Consider the following 21,374-nt stretch of genomic DNA (forward strand, 5'->3'; position numbering starts at 1 on the left):
TTCTTCTGGATGCAACTCTATTGGTTATGAGGAATTTTTTTGACATTTTCTTTTTGGGTCACTCTTCCAAGGAATACTAACGTGTTGAATGTATTAATTAGTAGAATGTATTGATTAGATATTGGTTTGATTGCTTCTAGTGGAGGTTGAAAACAACAAGGCTTTAAACAAGATAAAATTGTTCTTCTCTTTCCCCTAAAAGTCTGGGCAGGTATGGTGACTACATACAGAGTCATCAGGGGTCTGGCTTTTCTTATCTTGTTATTCCATTCTCAGTGCTGCTCTCGTCTGCTCACCACTGTGTCCACATTCCTGCACATGAAGGAGGAAGGAGGAAAAAGGAAGATGAGGGCGTACCATTTCCTTCTGAGGGCAGGGCCAGGAAGTTTCATTTATATTCTTTTGGTCCAGACTCATTCATATGGTTCCACTGAGATGTAAGAGGACTGGCTCTTTCCCTTTCCCTTTCCCTTTCCCTTTCCCTTTCCTTTTCCTTTTCCTCTTCCTCTTCCTCTTCCTCTTCCTCTTCCTTCCCTTCCCTTCCCTTCCCTTCCCTTCCCTTCCCTTCCCTTTCCTTTCCTTTCCTTCCCTTCCCTTCCCTTCCCTTCCTTCTCCTTTCTCTTCTTCTCTCTGAGTGCCTATTTAAGTCAGCTTGGGCTGCTGTAACCAAATACCATAGGCTGGGGCTGAAACAACAAGCATTCATTTATTAGGGTTCTAGATGCTGGGAAGTTCCAAGTCAAGGTGGTGGCAGATTCAGTTTCCAGTGAGAGCTTTCTTCCAGGTTTGCAGCTGAACATCTTCTCCTATGTCACATAGTGGGGAGGGAGAGAGAAAGTTCTGATCTCAATTCGAGGCAGAGTTCTCTTCTTGAGTAAGATGATTAAAGATTGGAGTAATATCAACTATAGTATTTGAGAGGGGTTGGGAGGTTGTTAGTGTCATTCAGATCATAGAGAATTTAAAAAGTGATGGTTTATGGAGAAAGAAATTGCTTCACATTCAAGATATTAAGTTAAAGAGGGGAAATGAAGCATAAAAATTGCTGGCTAATAATTTTAGGGGCTAATCTTTAAACTAATATTTGGAAGTCACTGTTCACTTGTACCAGTGGTTGAAGAGATGGGATGATATTAATGTCCCAGAGCCATGAGTACAGAAAGAGAACATGTGAGAACAAAGGATCATGTGAGAACAAAGTCCAATTTTACCGTATCAAATGTTTGAACCTTGGTTTTGAGGCATTTATAATGGCAAAAATGTCTTGAGTTCAGCAAATAAATGATCAATAACAATAGTTCACTTACTAAGACAGGCTTTCAAGACTTATATTTTACTGACTATGAACAATCCTTGCCTTGGGAAGTTAACCCAGTTCTCAAACTTTTAAAGTGATGCTAATTGTCCATGGAAACTCACACTCTAAATTTAACTTGGGCACTTCCACGGAGCAGATGACAAGATGGTATTCTTTTCCAGAATGGGAAAGTTTTGAATGAGGTTTAAAAGAAAACATGAAGACTATGAATTTTGAATGAGGTGTGAAAGAAAACATGAAGGCTAGGCAAAAAAACACAAGTCTAGTCTGGGTCAATTTGCTGCTTTTCTTTAAGTAGTCTATTTTTGGTGAAAAGTTAAGTCTTTTAACAAGAAAAGAATCAGAACAATTGACAATATCTTCCATGTTATGTGTCCATGAATCAGAAAGACCCAGCTGATGCTCAGCTCATCCTTCAGAGAAGGCTGACAAGGGAGCAAATGAAGAAGTGGGAAGGGAAGAGAAGGACCAGTGAGGAGCTGAGCACCAACTAGTGTAAGACGATCTTTATATGTTACTTCGAGAGGCAAGGAGTGGAGTAATGGCCCAGTCTTCTTTGCCAGTATAAGCTAGGGTAGTCACACAGAGAGGGAGCTCCCCATTTCCCATGCTATGATGACAAGGGCTCTAAGTTCATTAAGGTAGATATGAACTCTATGTGCAGGTGAGATAGGAGCATGGTCACGTACCTTGTACAAAATCTCAGAGATAGTAAATACGAGAGCTAGCACTATAGCAGTCATGTGTTCCTAATTTCCCAGCAGATTCATTATTTCAGATTTCGGCTCAGTGATACCCACAGAACATTTTTGTTTGTGAAACCATGTGTCTCAACTTACTAGAAGCCATGTATTTTGGGTCCTGTACTCTTTCCACTGCACTTACCACATTATCTCTCAGAGGAAGTCTGTCAAAATCTGTTACTTTGATGCATATTATTCCATGAGAGGTTTACCCAACAGATACCTAACAAGGAAGTGAAATTCTTCTCACAGTTGGGATGATTTACCCCTAAATTATGGGTGACCACTGGCCAACCCACGTGAGATGGAAACTTCAGTAATATGACTAAGCTATGTTCTCTAGAAAGGCATTTGTTTTATTCTAGCAATAAATATCATGGGAAAACAAATCATTGGCTTTCTGTGAAAGAATAAAGGGAAGCATTTTATCTTCCTAATTAAAACATTGGAACACTTTTGCAGTGTGAATGTGAAAGAACTAGAAATTGGACTGAGATGCATATCCCAGAAAGAGAAAAGTGCCCTGGCATGATACTAATCTACTTTTCCTTCAGGTTGTCAATGTTATCTGTGATTTAATGTTTAGGAACCATTTTGTATTAAAAAATAAAATTTTAAGGCACAATTATTAATTAATTGGACATGGGAAATGTCAAAGGTTAATAATGATTCAAGAATTCAGTACAACACTGTTTTAAGCAAAGCATCTTTAAAAAATTATGATACATATTTATATAAAGTAATACACAGCTGTTTATAAGGATGAGTTAAATCTGTATGTATTTGCCAGAAGTTAGGCTATATTATATTCATATTTTTTAAAAATTTATTTTTAATTACAGTTGACACTGAATATTATTTTATATTAGTTTCAGGTGTACAGCATAGTGGTTAGACAATTCTAAATTTACAAAGTCAGCCCTGATAACTCAAGTGCCCACCTGGCCCCATACATAGTTATTGCAATATTATTGACCATATTCTCTATGCTGTACTTTATATTCCCATGACTATTTTGTAATTACCAATTTGTACTTCTCAATCCCTTCATCTTTTTCACCCAGTCCCCCAACCCTCTTCCCATCTGGCAACCATCAGTTTGTTTTCTGCATTTATGAGTCTGTTTCTGTTTTGTTTGTTCATTTATTTTGTTCTTTGAATTCCACATATAAGTGAAATAATATGGTATTTGTCTTCCGCTGTCTGATTTATTTCACTGAGCATAATACCCTGTAAGTCCATCCATACTGTCACAAATGGTAAGATTTTATTCCTTTTTATGGCTAAGTAATATTCCTTTGTACCATCACTTTTTTTTTTTCTAGTTGTCTACTGATAAGCTCTTGGGTCACTTCTATATCTTGGCTATTGTAAATAGTGCTGCAATGAACATAGGGGTGCACATACCTTTTTAAATTAGTGGTTTGGGTTTTGTCAGATATATACCCAGAAGTGGAATCACTGGGTTATAAGGAATTTCATATTTAATTTTTTGAGGAACCTCCATTTGGTTTTCCTTAGTGACTGCACCAGTTTGAATTCCCACCAATAGTGCATGAGGATTCCCTTTTCTCCACATCTTCACCAACACTTATATTTTTATCCTTAAATTTCATATATATATATATATATATATATATATATATATATATACACACACACACACACACACACACACACATATATTGTTTAAAGTTTTACATATGATTAACCCCCCGCCACTCCCACCCCTGAGGGCAAGCCCCCACTGCCCCAACCAACACTTATTTTTAAATTTATAGATGGTAGCCACTCTGACAAGTATGAAGTGATATCTTATTGTAGTTTTAATTAGCATTTCTCACACGAAAAGCTGAGCATCTTTTCATATGTCTATTGGCCATCTACATGTCCTCTTGTAGTATATTTTGCTGGACAACAGATGGTTGCATTTTTAGAAAACATTTATTGACTATCTTACTAGATAATGTAGAGGAATAAAAATAATCTCAGAGGTACTTCTGCCTTCAAGAAGCTTAAAGTCAAGTTAGAAAGATAAGATGAAATGTAAACAGCTAATCAGTCTCTCTTATCTCCCTTTACTTCCTGTCTTCTGGGTAATGTAGGCAAACTATATTGTTCCCATTTCCACAAAATACTAAACACAGTTAAACCTCCTTGTCTTTGCCCACACAGTTCTCACTTCTTAGATAGCAGCTCTTTCCTAATCTCTGCACAGAGAAATTCCTCTTGTCTTTCTGGCCAGTGTGTGGTTGTGTTCAGCTAAGTGGGAAGAAAGAACTTTGGAATTGTGAAAGTTGGGACATTAGGCGTTGGGGCATTGGAATAATCATAAGGCTGGATGTTGAAGTCACTGAGAAATGATGATTGATGGCAGGTAGAGAGAAGGACTGAGAAAGTGGCAGCTTTAGTGAAAGGAGATGAGAGTGTTCTAGGAACTTTACTAGTATTTGATGGAACACAGGGTGAGGAAAAGGTGGCATAAGTGGAGGATTTCCCTGTAGAAGAGGAAAGGCAAATGAGAGGAAACTGTAAAAAAGTGTGTTGGGAACAGTGGGAAGAAAGGGGAATTTTTACCATGAGCCCAGAAGTAGGGTATTTAATATTAGATATGTAGCCATTGGCCTTCTGGTAACCCCAGGTGGCGGCCTGGTTACATTAAGAGCAGAGGTGGAAAGACCAATCAAATAAAATCCTGAGGATACAGAATGCTGGGACTTTGCTCCGGGTTGAACAAGATTTTGGCAGAACAGAGTGGGAGGGACAGATTGGGCAGATTCGGTGTTGGATTGGAGAAACCAAGAGGAGTAGGAAAAGGCACAGAGGAAGCTGGAAAGGGTGAAGACGTGCACTGAGGATGGTGAGAATGAATAAGTGGATCAGGAAGTGCAGCTTATTAGGAGACCACTGAGAGAAAATCATAAGAAAAGGAAGAAGTGAATGTGAAAGAAGTTGAGATTCTCTTTTTAAGTATGATTATGTTCTAGATTTGAAAACAGTGGGCGGTGGATTTCAGTACCAACTCTGTAGCTAAGAGAGCTTCTGGGCTAGTGAATGAACATGTTTAGGTCTGTTTCTTAACATGTAAAATGGGGATACTTGCCAGGCATTTCTCACAAGTTGTCTTGAGAGTTATATTAAGCTAGAGGCCTGATGCACGAAATTTGTGCAAGGGACTCAGCCCTTGCAGCCCCAGCTTCGTCTGGAAGATCATCCAGATGGTTATTCTGCTGTTCTGTCTAATTAGCATATTAGCCCTTTATTATATAGGACATATATCTATTTCTTCAGGGAAAGGAATCTTATTTAAGTTAAATTACTTGGTAAATGAAATTATTGTTTAAATTCAACAATTAGATTCTTTTTTTTTTTTTTTCTTAGAGGAGTTAGAAGTTATCCGCCCAGAATTCCAAATGGAAGGATGATATGTATCTGAAGGAATGTCTCCCTCCACCCAGGAAATCGGCATTTCCTTTTCAGGTGGATTTCACCAGTGAAATGGGGTTCAGCAACGTTGCCACAGGGAATCGGATTTTGGAATCCAATGAAAGATGGAAGGAGATGAAAATTAGTGGGGTCTTAAGAACTATAATTGTTTATAAATCTTGGGGTTTTCTTGTAACTATAAAGAAAAAGAAACCAAAAACCTCAGTGTCTTTTTTTTTTTTTGGTTGATTATTAGATGTCTGCTCCATCCTCCCGCGTTCAGGCTGGTCATTCCGTTGAAAATTGTTGCCAGTGCTGTGCGCCGTGTTTAGGAAGAGGGTGCTAGAGGGGAGCAATTACAAGGACTTCTGGCCTTTCATCTAAACCCAGGAATCTTAAGTGACAGCTGTTTGAGGAACTTGTCATTCAATTAAGCGGTTTGAAACCCTGCCTGTGGTTAAAGACCTGTGGTTGGTGAGTTTGCAGCCACTGGGGCCCGCACCGGCTCACCAGAGCACTCGCATTTCATCGGAAACCGCTGCTTTGCTGGGGCAGAAGGATGCCGGGCAGACATCCTGACCACGATGTTTATTTCTGGAGGGCAAAATCACTGTGGAAATTGGACCGGAGTCTAGCAGAAAATGATCACCCCCCCCCCCCCCCCCAATATATAACACGGCAGTTAGAAATGCAATGTCGGTCTATGTGTGCAGTCCACTGAGAAGATGCAGAAGGGTTAGTCGAGGTGGCGGTTCACCTTATACTCTTTTTGCCTTCCCACCAGGTGGAGACCCCATTTTTACTTCAACTGATGACATTTCCTTTGCATAAAGGGTGTTGTGCTAGGTACGCGGGGGATGAGAAGGAAGTAGAAAGCAAAGTACTTCCTGGAGTTCGCAAAATACCAGGATGGTTACAGGGATAAGCAACAATTTTAAGGGGACCCAAAGCCCCAGTGAGACTGTTGGGCTCAGGAGAGCCTGTAAATTAGAAAATGAGCCCCCTCAAGTGATGTCCCTAACAAACAAGGTCCGGGAGGGAACGGCAATGCCATGGAGCCCCGCTGCGGGCGAGGAGGCAGCACCCCTAGCTGCTCCCCGGGATCAGCCTGGTCCAGCTCTGTTTGCTCAGCCTCCGCTTGGCTTATTCTTCTTGTTGTAACTGTAGTGCCCTGTGTGTTGGAGGCCAAATAGTTACTGATTACTGGCTTTCCGTGGATGCAATATGGCTTTTTGCTCTGAAAAGTGGTTAGGATGGTCTTGCCGAGGTCTCTTTCATGGAATAAATTCCTAATCTTAAGGGCTTTTAGAATATTATGCAAAAAACTTTAAGAGCCATTATGGATAAAGAGATTTATTTATAGTAAATCAATATGATAGAAATAAATAGGAAAGAAAGAAATCATTTCTTAGCGACTGCCCTATGGGATCGTAGAAACTATCTATGCAAAGTGTTCTTATCTCAATTTTATGCTGTTGCAGTTAAAAATAACATCGGGTGAGTGTTGTGGAGCTAATACATTAGATAAAGATATTTAGGTATAAAAAAAGCAAAATGAGGTTAACCTACTCTCTTGTTCCATGTCCTTCCTTGATGTCATCCAAATGACCTATTGCCAGAGTGCTACTGCCTGTACTTGAAACCTGGTGGGCGAGCAGGCAGCCTTTCTTATCAGCGCCTGTCACTGCACCACCAATGGAAGAGGCCTATTCTCTGGAACAAAGGACACCCCGCTCACAGCGTTGGCCCCTGTAACCCCAACCTGATACCTGTTTGCCTTGAAACTTTCCACAGTAGATCATTCCTCAGCACAGAGGCAGGTCCTCCCCCAGCTCCACATTTATCAGCAGAAAGAAAGCAAACACGGCCGTTCTGCAGGTACGCAGTGTCTCCACACCTATTAGAGCCCAGGCCAGGGCTGACCTTCCGGGCCCAAACCACCCACGAGTCGCCTTTGATGTTACCGGAGCCTCCTGTGTTAGCGCAGTCTAAATACCCCACGTTTGAACTGCAAGAGTCCTGTTTCCAGCCATGTTAGACGTGATATCAAAGACAGTCACGTTTTAATGGTCTTCCCCTCCCAGACAGGGCAACGGGCAAGGGCGGGCTGGGCCAGGCTGCCTCCTCCTGTGTGTAACTCTCCTGCCACCCGCATTCCGCCCTTCCTTCCCCACACTGTCCAGATGCCGCACGCCTGTTGCCGGAGGCATTGACTGGCTCCGGGAAAAGAAATCAGAGCAAACAAACCACTTCTCTTTAGAATTAAAAAAAAAAAAAATCACAAGAGATCCCTCTCATGGCCTTTTCCCAGTGGAGTGGGTGACCTTCATATTTGGGGTGAGGCACTGGGTGGATCTATGGCACCGCGGGAACAGTCATAGGAGGATGACAAGTAGCCGGTGGGCCCAGACAGGCAGGAGTGGCAGACTTCAGGCTGATGGCCCCCAAACAGGAAGGAAGCTTAACACCCTACTGTCCAAGATATTTCTTTTACAGACAATGATTTTCTTGGTATGAAATGGAGTGGGGCCCTTTATGGAAAAAGATTCAGTAATCAAATTACGGTGTGGGATGCAGCTGAAAGGCTCGGAGGAGCTCTTATAACACACACACACACACACACCCGGGGGTTAAATCTTCATTTCAGACACTTAAAGGTCATTTTTGTTTATTGACTCAGAAGAATAATAACATCACACACTTACCATGTGATGACGTGGCTCATCCTCTTCTAAGCCCATGCTAGGCTTAATTTATTTAACCCTCCCGACAGCACTAGGTACTACTATCAACATTCCAATTTTCCAGATGGGACAACCGAGGCACAGAGAAGCTAAGCAACTACCTGAAGGTCACCCAGTGAGGAAGTGGCGGAGCTAGGGGCCTAAGCTGGGCTTTGGGTTGCTGGGTCCATGTGCAAATCCACTGCATTATATTATATCACCAGACTCGGTCTCCCTTGTATTTCTCTGTAATTCTCAGTGTCTGATGGAGAAAATCAGCAATAGGATTTTTTTTTCTAATAAAATAATGATTAGATTGATTGATTTAAAGAAAAATATACCACTGTATCTGTGTTGCTTTGGTGTTTGCAAGGAGAAAACTTGAGCATCTACTCAGCTGTCCCATTTCTCGGGAGGAAAACTGTCTTTGGAAACTTCTTGCCGTGGCTCTCTTTGGAATTGTTAAAGCCTTTCCATTTGCCAAACACTGTCCACTGTTAAAAGGAAAACTTCCTCTGTGCGGCAGATTTTGGCCCCGGTTGGTTCATCTTCCAGGAGTGTTGAAAACAGGGCTTTAATTAGCAATTTTATCAGTTAACCCAGTCACTCATCCCCAGCTCCTATCTGAGTCTGTGGCAGTGCAGGCGCTTAGGGACATCCAAAAAAGGCCGACTTGTCAGCGTGACAGCCGAGAGGACTTCTGTGGAGGGAAGAAGAAAGATCTCAGAAATGGACAGTATTAAAGGGAATGCGATACGGATCCAAGGGATGATCACACCGAGGGAAGGCCAGCCGCGGACTCGGTCCCTCCTGTATTTCTCTGTAATCCTCTATGGTATGTCACCTTTGTGGGAAGCAGAGTCAGTGGCCTTGTGTCAGGTGAAGGTGGGACCTCAAAAGGGAACAATTCCAACCCAGTGAGTTAGTCACTGAGCAGAGCATAACCCTGGACTGGTTCTTCCCTATGCCAAACCGCAGGGATGTTTGGGAAATGAACACAGGGCTCGGAGAACTCAGTTTTCTGGTCAAAGTGAGAAAAACACCAATAAAATGAAGCATGTAAAAAGAATATTAACATTTGGCCTTGTCTAATGCAATCGAAGGGATACCTGAATCTTTTCCTAAGTTCAATTTATGCTTCCTGTGGAATCATTTATTGATTGTATGCCTGACTTACTAAGCATTTTGTTTTGCTTTGTTTTTCCTGTGCTTGAACTGTATTAAAATATATCACTACCTGGAAATAATTCTCTACTTCCTAAGAAATGATAAGCACTTAGACTATAAAAAGAAGATCCATAATTTTGTTATCTCAGCATGGGCCTGCTATCATTGCAACAGCAGAGAAAGTAACAGAAAAACAAATTCCGTAAGGGACACGTTGGAGCCAGGAGATATATATGCTTGCCTAAGCAGTTCTGATGATTTGATAGTGAAATGTTTATGCTTTTGTTCACTTAGATAACGTACTTGGGACATCTATTTTAAACAACAGATAATCGTAGTGTTGGACGGAGAGGGCTGACATAGTGGTAGTTGGTATCTGAGGATTATTAAAACAAACTTAGACGGTCGTAGCATAGGGTGACTATTTTTGGCAAAGCAGTTGCTTCACGTTTCATGCTAAAAATGATAGTGTTTTAGATTTATTGTAAAACAGCAGAAAAACACATTTTTCTTCAGAAGCAGAGGGTGGAACATTAGTCAGAGCGTAAGGAAAACTTTGTTTTTCTTTCAGCCAAGCTTGAAAGTAAAATTGGTATATGACCTTATTTTGTCTTTTGTTCTCTCTCTATTTCCCCCCCTCCCCTCTTTACTGTTTGATGTAATTTCAAAGTAGCTAAAAGTGCAAAATCAAAGACCAGGTTAAAATTTCCCTGAAGGAGATTGAATGTCATGGTCATTATTCTAATAATGAGAGGTTTGTTTAGCTGCTTTGATTTCCACCAGCTCGATAGCCCCTTTTCTGAGAAAAAATGCCTCTTGCCTAACGTTTTCTTACAAGTAAGCAGCAGAGGATCGCGCCAATCTTTGAACTTGCAGCAAGTTGGAATCCCTGCTGCCCTCACTTGTTTATTGAGACGTTGGGCATTAGTAGCAAATCAAGTGCAAAACTGGGCAGAAGAGGCGCAGTAGGCTGTTTGCTGTCGACAAGCGCTGCAGGAGATTTGAATCTTATGCTTTGCTTGGCCCAGTAATGGGACGCAGGCAGCACAATTCCTGACTCATCACTGGGCTCAAGGTTTCTCAGAAGTACAGAAAGACCGTAATGATTGCACGCACGTGAATCTTGTAGTAATGTATGCATATGGTCAGTAATAACCTTAAGCAGTTATGACTAAGTGAGCTTCATGCATCTCTCTCTCTGCCCATTACCTCCCCCTCTTGGACCCAGACCCCTACACCTATCTGGGATCTGCATCTGTTTCATCGTGTTTCACCGTCCCTCCCTACTTTCACATCCCTCCTTTCCTCCTTGTCTGGCTTATATTCTATTATTACAATCACCTACCGTCAACAGGATGCCGCTCTTTGGCTTTGCTATACTAACTTCTTTTTTTTTTTTTTTTTTAAAATCCTCACCCAAGGATATTTTTTTCTATTGATTTTTAGAGAGAGTGGACGAGAGAGGGAAAGACAGAGAGAAACATCGATGTGAGAGAAACACGTCATTTGGTTGCCTCCTGCATGAGCCCCACCAGGGCCCAGGCCGGGGAGGAGCCTGCCACCGAGGTACATGCCCTTGACTGGAATCGAACCCAGGACCCTGTGGTTCACAGGCCGACGCTCTAACCACTGAGAAAACTGGCTAGTGCTGAACTAACTTGCTGGCTCTGACCCTGTGCAGCTGAATTCAGCTGGAGAAGTTCACACAAGCAGCAGAATGGCCACGTTCAAAACCCATGACCACAACCTCGAGTGAGCGCCAGGAGGACCACAGTCTGTTCACATTTCCCAGTCCATGTACACTGCCATCTCCTGGGAGAGGCAGTGGTTCTCACCCAGGGGTGATTTTGGTGTCCCCCTCGGGAGGACACTGGCAGTATCTAGAGATGGTTTTGGTGGTCCCAGCCTGGAGGATGCTGTGCTCCGAGCGTCTAGTGCATAGAAATCAGGGATGCAGCCAAACATCCTGTGATGCCCACACAGCCCTCCTTACCCCCAACAAAGTGTTACCCTGCCCCAAATGTCTCCATTGCCAAGGTGGAGAATCCTCGTGTAAGAGCTTTTCTCTCTTTAAACTCCCAACACTCCTTCCTGTGTGTACTGCACTAACAATATTCCTGTTTATCTGAGAGGGTGGAGGTAGAAGAGGGTATAGAGGGGATAAATGGTGATAAAAAATAAAATAAAATAAAATAGGAAAAGGGAAAAGAATCACCTGACCATCACCAGTAAATTAACCTGTCTGATGGACCCCAGCCATCCCTAACTTTACTAACTAACCTACATTTTTGCCTCCAGCATGTCCTTGCTCCCACTCCTATCTACACTAATAAAAGAGAAAAATGGTAATTGGCGTACGGCGATACCTTTTTCATTGGCTAATCAGGGCTATATGCAAATTAACTGCCAACTAAGATTGGCAGTTAACTGCCAACTAAGATTGGCAGTTAACTGCCAACTAAGATTGGCAGTTAACTGCCAACAAGATGGCGGCTAATTTGCATATGTAGGCACAATGCAGGGAGGCGAAAGAGAAAGCAGGAAGAAGCCCCCTGCCACTGACAGTGATCGGAAACCCAGGGGGTGGGGGGCAGGGCAAAGGCGGCCACAGGGCTGCCTTTGCCCTGCCCCCCAGCCATGATCGGAGAATCAGGCGCCTTTGCCGCCCTGGCCAGTGATAGCAGGAAGTAGGGGTGGAGCCAGTGATGGGAGCTGGGCACGGTCGAAGCTGGCAGTCCCAGGAGCTAGGGGTCCCTTGCCTGGGCCTAAAGCGAAGCCCACGATCGCGGCGCCCCCTGCTGCCACTGCAGGTCCCCACTGCCCGGGCCGGACGCCTAGGCCAGAGGTGTCAGGCCTGGGCAGGGGCAGAGCCTGCAACCGCGGGGAGCTGGGGGTCCCCTGCCCAGGCCTGACACCTCTGCCGGAGGCCTCAGGCCTGGTCAAGGGGCCGATCTGGTGATTGGTGATCGGAGGGTGATGAGGGTCAACTCCTCTGGCCGAGGCATCAGGCCTGGGCGGGGGGCGGAGCCGGGGATTGGGGGGATATGATGGTCCCCTTGCCCAGGCCTGAAGCCTGGGTCAGAGGCGTCAGGCTTGGGCGGGGGGTGGAGCAAGCGATCAGAGGGAGATGGGGGTCCCCTGCCCAGGCATGATTCCTGGGCCAGAGGCCTCAGGCCTGGGCGGGGGCCAGAGCCAGTGATCGGGGGGAGATGGGGGTCCCCTGTCCAAGCCTGACACCTCTGGCGGAGGCGTCAGGCCTGGGCAAGGGGCCGATCAGGCGATCGGAGGGTGATGGGGTCAACGCCTGAGGGCTCCCAGTATGTGAGAGGGGCCAGGCTGGGCTGAGGGACACTCCCCCCCCCCAGTGCACGAATTTCGTGCACCGGGCCCCTAGTCTAATATAATAATAGAGCAATATGCAAATTAGCTGGGATGCCATAATGTCACAACCAATCGACAAGCAGCGGAGAGCTACAGGAAGGTAGGGCAGCAAGCTATGAGCGGCGGAGAGCTACCAGCGGTGGTGGGTCGGGTGGCCAGCTGAGGCAAGCAGCAGCGAGCTACTCGCACACGGATTCGTGCGCAGGGCTACTAGTCTGCTTATAAAAGTCTAATTTTGTACAGTGCCTCAGAGGTTCTTTCTATCTGCTACAGTGAATGCTGCACAATTTGAATCATTTTTTGCTCAAATAATTTTAAAAAATGTTAATATGCCTCAGTTTACCTTTTAATAGTTCTAGTGTCAAAAGAGGGAACTGAAGGAGACCTTATTGCCCCCAGAGCAATAAGCAACTGGGTGTGGGGACCTGTTGAGGCTCTTCTCGCTGCCTCTGGACGTCAGGAGTAAACCTCTCTCAAATCCTACCTCCAGAGCTTTGCATTATGAGCTTTCAAACTTTAGTTGACCATTTCTTTTTCATTACTGGGTCTCAAAATGACCAGATTTGGACTGGGTCCAACATAAAAACCAGAAACATTAACTCAAAAGGATATATGCACCCCTATGTTCATTGCAGTGTTATTTACAATAGCCAAGATCAGGTGGTTCTTGGTTGATTGGTTTAAGATTCCATTTCCAGGAGAGCCCAAACTGTAATTAAGTCAAGTCTTGGTTTGATGACATGGGGCTTAGCATAAGTGACTCTATTTTGGATCCGTTGTCTTGTTTTTGACACTGGCAATTGGTATCTGAAGTGAGGGCTGTATTGTGGGATGGAGCCCTTATACCTGTGGAGTTGGAAGCAGTAGTTAGTGTCAGAATTAAACTGGATTGCAAGCCACCTACTGGGGCTGGAGAGTAGAAGAATTGGTTGGTATGAGAAAAAACACCCCACTCACTCTGGGTCTGCTCAACCTCTAACCACTGCCTGCCCCAGTGATCAGCCTTGGATCTCTTTTCTGCCATGTCTACACTGGCTCCTGATGGGAGATCACATCTAGTTTTCAGACTTTATCATCTACACCTTCTTGAACCCTAGGTTTTGATTACCACCAGCCTAAAATTTATTGTCAATTTTGGACTCTTATCTGGGACCTTTCTCACTTTTCCACGTTTGCTGTCCAGTGCACATCTCAGGCTTAACAGTATGAAACTAAACTCCCGCTCTTTCCTCCCCCAATTCCTTCTTTCATAGTTCTTCTCAACAAATGGCAAGTTAATCCTTCCAGCTGCAACAGCCAAAAACATAGGTGCTATTCTTGTCTCTCTTTTTTTTTTGTGATCTCACATTCTGCATCCAGTCTATCAGCAAATCCAATTAGCTCTGCCTTTAAATATTGAGATTTGACAACTCCTCATCATCCCCACTGCTTCCATCCTGACTCAGCCACTGTTGCCTTTCCCCTGGAAACTTGCACAGTGTACCCATGGCTCACCTTTCTGTCTCTCCTGGTGCAGTCTCCTCGCTTTTCAGATGCCTCCCATCCCACTCAAAACCTGAAGCCTTCCAGTGCCCACCAGGCTGCAGATGATGATGTGGGCCCCTTCTGACCTCCCATCGCCCACCCAGCCGTGCCGTGCCCTCCCTGGCCTTGCTGTTTTTCTCATCTGCCTGACTTGCTGCTGTCCAGGGCCTTTGCACTGGCTTTCCCCTCTACCTGTTAATGTTATTCCACAGACACTCCAGTGGCGCTCTCTCATTTTATTCAAATATTTGGAGAAATTTATCTTTCCCAGTGAAGCCTACTCTGGTCATCCTGTTTAAAATTATAGCAGCCCTGGCCGGCGTGGCTCAGTTGCTTGAACATCATCCCATACACTGCAAGATCAATGATTTGATTCCCGGTTAGGGCACCAAAAAGAAAAGAAAAGAAGAAAAAAAACGGTAGCCGCAACCAGTTCCGGCATCTCTGTTACTCTTATTTGCTATGCTTTTCTCCATGGCAGGGATACCCAAAGGTTATGCCGTTTGTTTTACTTTTTGTTTGTTTGTTTTGTTGTTAAATTTTAGATAGGGTGGAAAGGAGGGAAGGAGGGGGAGAGAAAGAGAGAGACACATAGATTGGTTGCCCCCCTGTATGAGCCTTACTGGGGACTGGGGATCAAACATGCAACCCCTGCAACCCTGGTACAGGCCCTTGGCTAGGAATTGAACCTGCGACTCTTTGGTGCATAGGCCGACACTCTAACCATTGAGCCTCAGTGGCCAGGGCTTGTTTTACTTAAAAAACAACAACAATAATATTCCTCAATGACCAAATAAGGTTTGTGTATGTCAGCATTTCTTTGGTCTGCTTTATCCTTAGCACTCTGAACAGCTCCAGGAACATAGTAAGTATACAACATGCATACCATGCTAGAAGGGTGAATGAATAAGACAATTGTAATTGGATAGCATACAAACTATTCAGTGATACAAAGGCTGGCTGGTTTAAGAAAAAGCCTTAAGTGACAAGGAGATACATGTCTCAGTAAAAATAGTGGAGAAAAAGGAACCAACTGTTGACAATTTACTCTGTTCTAGGTATACTATGCTTGTTTCTTCATGTATGGTAGGTACCAAACTAAATATTTACAATAACTCCTGTGATATGGGCATTAAATCATTTTATAGAAATTGTAACTAAGAGGAGTAAAATGAATGGCTGACGGTCACATGGTTAGTGAGTGTTAGAGACATATTTCAAGGATAATACTGATTCCAAATATCATAAGCTTTCCACGTTAATCATTCTTTTTACAAAAATGTGGGGAAATGCCAGAGGGCACTGAGATGGCTTATGAGTGCCATAGCTTCCTCTGATGGACATCACTGAGTTATTATATCTTTTCCCCAGATTTCTTAAAAATAATCATATCTAAAAGTAATCACATACCACAGGATTTTGATAACATTGAGAGAAAAATAATAATCAAGTATTTAATCAACATTAAGTATCATAATTATAGTACACTAGAAACCTGGTGCATGAAATTAGTGCATGGATAGGGTCATTAGGCCTGGCCAGCGATCAGGGCAGGCTGGGGCCTTCCTTCCCCAGCTGCCAGCTGCCTGCTGGACCTTCCTTCATTCTGCACTGCCCCCTGGTGGTCAGTGCACGTCATAGTGAGTGATAGAACTCCTGGTCTCCTGGTTGAACTCCTGAGGGAACACTTTGCATATTAGCCTTTTATATATATATAGATTCTTTAATTTTTTTATTTTATTGTTTAAAGTATTACAAATAGTAGTACATATGTCTCCTTTTTCCCCCCACTGACCTCCCCTGAGCCTCCCCTCCCCTCCAGCACATGCCCTCACCCCCCCCCCCCCACACTGTCTTGTGTCCATTGGTTATGCTTATATGCATGCATACAAGTCCTTCAGTTGATATCTTACTCCCACTCCCCTCTTGTTGGGAAAACCATGTCAAGAATATATTGTTATATAGGCTAAAATTACATTGAAATATTAACCACAACTTGGCAGCATTTTTTTAAGCTGTAGAAAACTTTTATCTTCCTGACTTAAGTAATTTTCAAAGATTGCATCACCTATAAATATAGTGCAATGTTATTCACTTTTTTTTGAATTTGTTGCTGAATTTGTATTTTTCAACTCCTACACTCATAAGCTTCCAAAAGGAGAAGCTTTTACCCACTTAATAGAGAGGTGAAAAAATTTTACAATTAAAAATTGTATTCCCAGCCCTGACTGGTTTGGCTCAGTGGATAGAGAGTCGGCCTGTGGACTGAAGGGTCCTGGGTTCGATTCCAGTCAAGGGCATGTACCTTGGTTGCGGGCATATCCCCGGTGGGGGGTGTGCAGGAGGCAGCTGATTGATGTTCCTCTCTCCTCGGTGTTTCTGGCTCTCTATCCCTCTCCCTTCCTCGCTGTAAAAAATCAATAAAATATATTAAAAAAATTGTATTTCCAGATTTTAAAACAGTGATAATAATTATGCCTATTTAGTAAAAATAGCCATAATTAAAAACAGAAAAACTAGGAACTCAAGTGATTAGATGGGTATGTTCCTTTTGGAAGGGAATATGTGTTCTTATATTTTATTTTTGACTTTACCACTTTTATTCTAGGGCAAAGAAATTAATCATTTCATATGCAAATAGAGGTCACAGAGAAGTCAGTGACTTAATACCATTTTCTGATGATTCACACCAGTTCTTGTATTTTGTAACTTTTTAAAGGACATTTATTAACTTTGTTAGATATCTTCCTATGGGATGTGAGAAAGGTTTACCATATGGAACAAACTCAAAGAAAGATATTAACTTGAATGAGGTTGAACAGCACAAAATCAGTGGTCCATTACTCTAAATGACTGCCTAAGGTTGGCAAATAACGATGATGGAGAAATAATCTTTTTTTTTTTTTTCAATAAGAAGATCACAAAGGTCTTTGGATCATGTAATATCTAATATTGAAAAATGGAAGTTATATTAAAAAGTGAAAAATTGAGTAGTAGAACCTAAACTTGGAACATTTAAAATTGTAATATTGAAGGATTCCATGAACATGGGAAATTGTTTACAATATAGTGCCAAATAAAAAGACTATAAGACAATGTGAACAATAGGGTATGTTTTAGAAAGTATATCCATATTTTCACATAAAATGTTGAATGCTTATACCTGAGAAATGGTATATTGCTTAAGGTCATTGTAGTAACCTCATTAATTTTAGTGAATCAATAGCTGGGTGGGGACAGACAGTGTGGAGTGGGGCCGTTCCACATAGCCATTCAACATAGTCATTCAAGGATTCAGGCTGACATAGGTCCCACCACCTTCGACTTAGAATTTCCTGGACATTGATAATCAACTGGCAGATGGAAAAAGAGGGGGAGTAGATGATCTCCCATGGGTTTCATGGGCCAGCCTAAAGTGAAGCAAATCGTTTCTGCAACTTTGGCCAGAACACATCTAAATGTAAGAGGGTTGGAAGTTGGTCTATCTGTACACCCAGGACATAAAGAAAATGGGTTTTGGTAAACACAGAGCAGTCTCTGCCTCAGGTAAGACCCTGGGTAGGATGTGTAGCCATTCTCATACGTTGTTTTTAAGGGGTCATTGGATCTATGTGTACCAGTAGAGATCTACAGAACGAAGACATTGTCTCTCCCTTCCAGAATTGGTAGTAAGTACCAACTCTTACTACTTGCCACCACCAAAAACTTGAGGCTGGCAATAGGATTCTTTGTGAAGGGACCGAAGGTGGACACTACCTAGGATTGACTTTTTAATATTACATCGGCCATGTACACTGTGTTATGTCAACCATTATTTTATTGTGAGTCAGTCTTGACAATTTACCATCAATCCTTTGAGCATATAAAACACAAATCATAATAACAAATGACCACAAAAGTAAAATGGTTAATTGCAGCCACAAAAGTTTTATGTACTTGGCATTTAATCCATAATGGATGCTAGAGGCATGCTCATTGCTGATTGATAGTCTTCCTAATTTTTTCTGAGTGGTGTTCTTTTCTGTCCATAAGCTGGGAGCCTCTGGAAGGCAGAGACAACACCTTCATTGTGTAGATCTCTGTTGGTACATGCTGGGATAGTTGGTTTTTAGTCCTCAGTGAGGACAATATAAGCTTATATTATTAAAAACAAATGGAAAGATCTCTGGGTTTACAGGTAGAAGCGTAGCTTGGGAAATTATTGGCTCTCTGATAGGTCCATAGACACAGTAACAACATGCATTAAGTCTTTTGTTTTGTTTTGGAAGATTTAAGCAAGTAATTTCTCCTCTCTGTTTATTATTTCTTCATTTGTAAAATGTAGATAATGCTAATAACAACTGCTTTATCTCTAATATCCCTATGAAGATCAAGTAATTTTCAGTTTTCACTTATGAACTTAAAGGGTGTATGTGACCTACCTAGGCTTTAGAAATATGGGCATTTATAGTGTTCAGTTAAATTCTGCTGCATGTTCTCCATTTGTTTTTCTAGTTCTATTAGTCTTCTCCATTCTTTTATGTTGACCAGGAGGCTTATCTCTATGGATTAGTATCAAGTAGGCACTCTTGAACTATGGGTTAGGCCAAAGAGAAATACCAACCAGAGATTGGAAGGTTTGCAGGAAAGAGAATTTGGGGTATTTGTTCTACAGCTTCTTCCCCTCGTGGCTGTGGGCTGGCAGTGGCTGTGTTCCTCTACCATAGGCCACAGCTCCTGTCTGGTAGGTCTCTCCTACCGTTATAGCCTTTGCCAGGTTCCCATCATGTCTCTTTTCCCTTACCCTTTCAAGCCTAGTGATGGTATTGGTTTCAGGGTTTCTAACCTTTGGGTGTTTTCATTGGCCCTTTGGTTATCTTCATCTCTGCTCATACCTTTGTTAATGGCCCTTCATTACATTCAGCTCCTTTACCCCTATTGAATGTGTCATCAGTATCCTGTTGGGTCTCTGATCTATATATACTCCAAGCACATCTGTGCTGCACCACCACACACAATGGGCCACCCTTAAGAAAATGATGCTGTTAATCCATAAGAAACATGAGATTTCCTCAGAGATGGAAGTAATCTTCATATTCCACCATCGGCATTATGTAGCAGCAACACAGGCTAAGCCAGAATACAGGAAACTGAACAAAATTCCTGACAGGAAGGACCCTCAAATTTCCCAGATGTCATCAACTTAGAAAAAACAATGAAAGGCCATATAAGCATTGAAAATTTTCAGACGCAAATTATTTAAAAGTTGTGCAAATATTGTGCATGGCCAACAATATAGGACATCACACACGCAATCCCATTCATCCAGGTCAGCTCCTGCCTGGGTGAGGTTTGGCCACCTGCTCAAAGAAGTGTTTTTCCTCTGAAGAGTTTATCTCTGGTGTCCTTTCTTTAAAATGTTTCTCTGGCATAATATAGGGGTTTAATATATAATTAGGTTGACCCTACATCTCAGTTTGAGATAGTTTCAAACTTAATTAAGTACCAGTTTAATTATTAGTAAGACCTCCTCATTCCCTTAAAAGTTTCCCAGTCTGGCTTATAAATTATGTGGTCCCCTATGTATAATGAGATTTTGCTGCTGTTTGTGGGACTTTTGGGATCTAAGCAATCTATAACCCGAATATATTTCAAACACACAGCCTCATTCTGCTGTATTGCTTCATTCACACATACTCTTCTGTGGAAGTCTGTGGCTCTTGGTTTATTTCTGTGACTGGCTAGCTAAGTATGGTAGACTTAATTCTCTGGTCAGGTTTTCTTTCCATGTTGAAATACTTGTTCTGTAGGCATTTCAACCTCCTATAATTCCTGCATTCATTCTAAAGGAGTAAAGTTCTTTGTCTAAGCTTTTCTCTGATAGTTTGAACAACAGTTCATTTCTCTCCCTCTTACAGAAGTCATTCTGAATTATTTCATTTCTTTGCTTCCCTACGTCCTCTGTTCTCCACTCTCCAGCCTATCAGGACACTTCTGGGTATCTCTATGCACCATGTAGAATTTCAGTTTCTTCTTTTAAATATTTTTATTGTTTTCAGAAAGGAAAGGAGAGGGAGAGAGAGATAGAAACATCGATGATAAGAGAGACTCATCGATCAGCTGCCTCCTGCACTCTCTCTACTGAGGACTGAGCCCTCAACCCAGGCATGTGCCCTTGACCGGAATCAAACCCGGAACCCTTCAGTTCACAGACCGAGGCTCTATCCACTGAGCCAAGCCAGCTAGGGCACGTTTCAGTTTCTGATTCTTCAAGTGCTTCATGTTCGTGAACTCTATTTCTCTTTAAAAGCCTACATTTATTTTACCAGTACACTCCCTACTTTAAATCACATCTATAGTTCTCCCACACTTTTCTCAGTGTAAACATTCATAAATTTAAAGCCCGCATTACATTACAATTATGTCAAACCTGGGAGATGCTAGAATTTTGAGTCTCCTGGGGAGTTGGAGGAGAGGAGTTTTAACCGTGACACACCGTTGAAGATTTCTGAAATATGGAGCCATGGGCAGGATTTTATCTTTTGCAGTCATACCACTTAGTCGGGATAGAAAGCTTATTAAAACTCTGAGATAGGATGCATGCAAGTTAAATAACCTGGCAACTGCATGGAATTTTTCCCCTTGCAAAAAGTGTTGGTTAAATAACCATCTAGTCATGAAGCATACATCTTCGATAAAATGTTTCATATGTTCAAAGATGTCGAATAAGTACTAACATATCAGATCCTATCACTTACTCCAGTTTCTATGTATTTGTAAAATAATTTGATTAGTCAAATATTTACTTTGTTATTGACTTATTCCTATACTCTTTTAGTTAAGAGTTATTTATTGAACACTTACTATATGGCAGGTACTGTGTGAAGCACTGGGGATAAATGATGAATGAATAAGACAGTCCTTGTTCTCAGGGAGCATTTCCTTAAAAATTTTTTTCTAAAATTTAAAAATTACAATTGACGTACAATATTGTATTAGTTTCAGGTGTACAACATAGTGATTTGACATTTATGTACCTTACAAAGTGATCACCCTAAGAAGTCTAAACCATGGCATCTCATATACAGTTTTTTAAAAGTTGTGAGTTCATTG

This window comes from Myotis nattereri (genome assembly GCF_964212035.1).
Source record: "Myotis nattereri genome assembly, chromosome: 4".
NCBI lineage: Eukaryota > Metazoa > Chordata > Mammalia > Chiroptera > Vespertilionidae > Myotis > Myotis nattereri.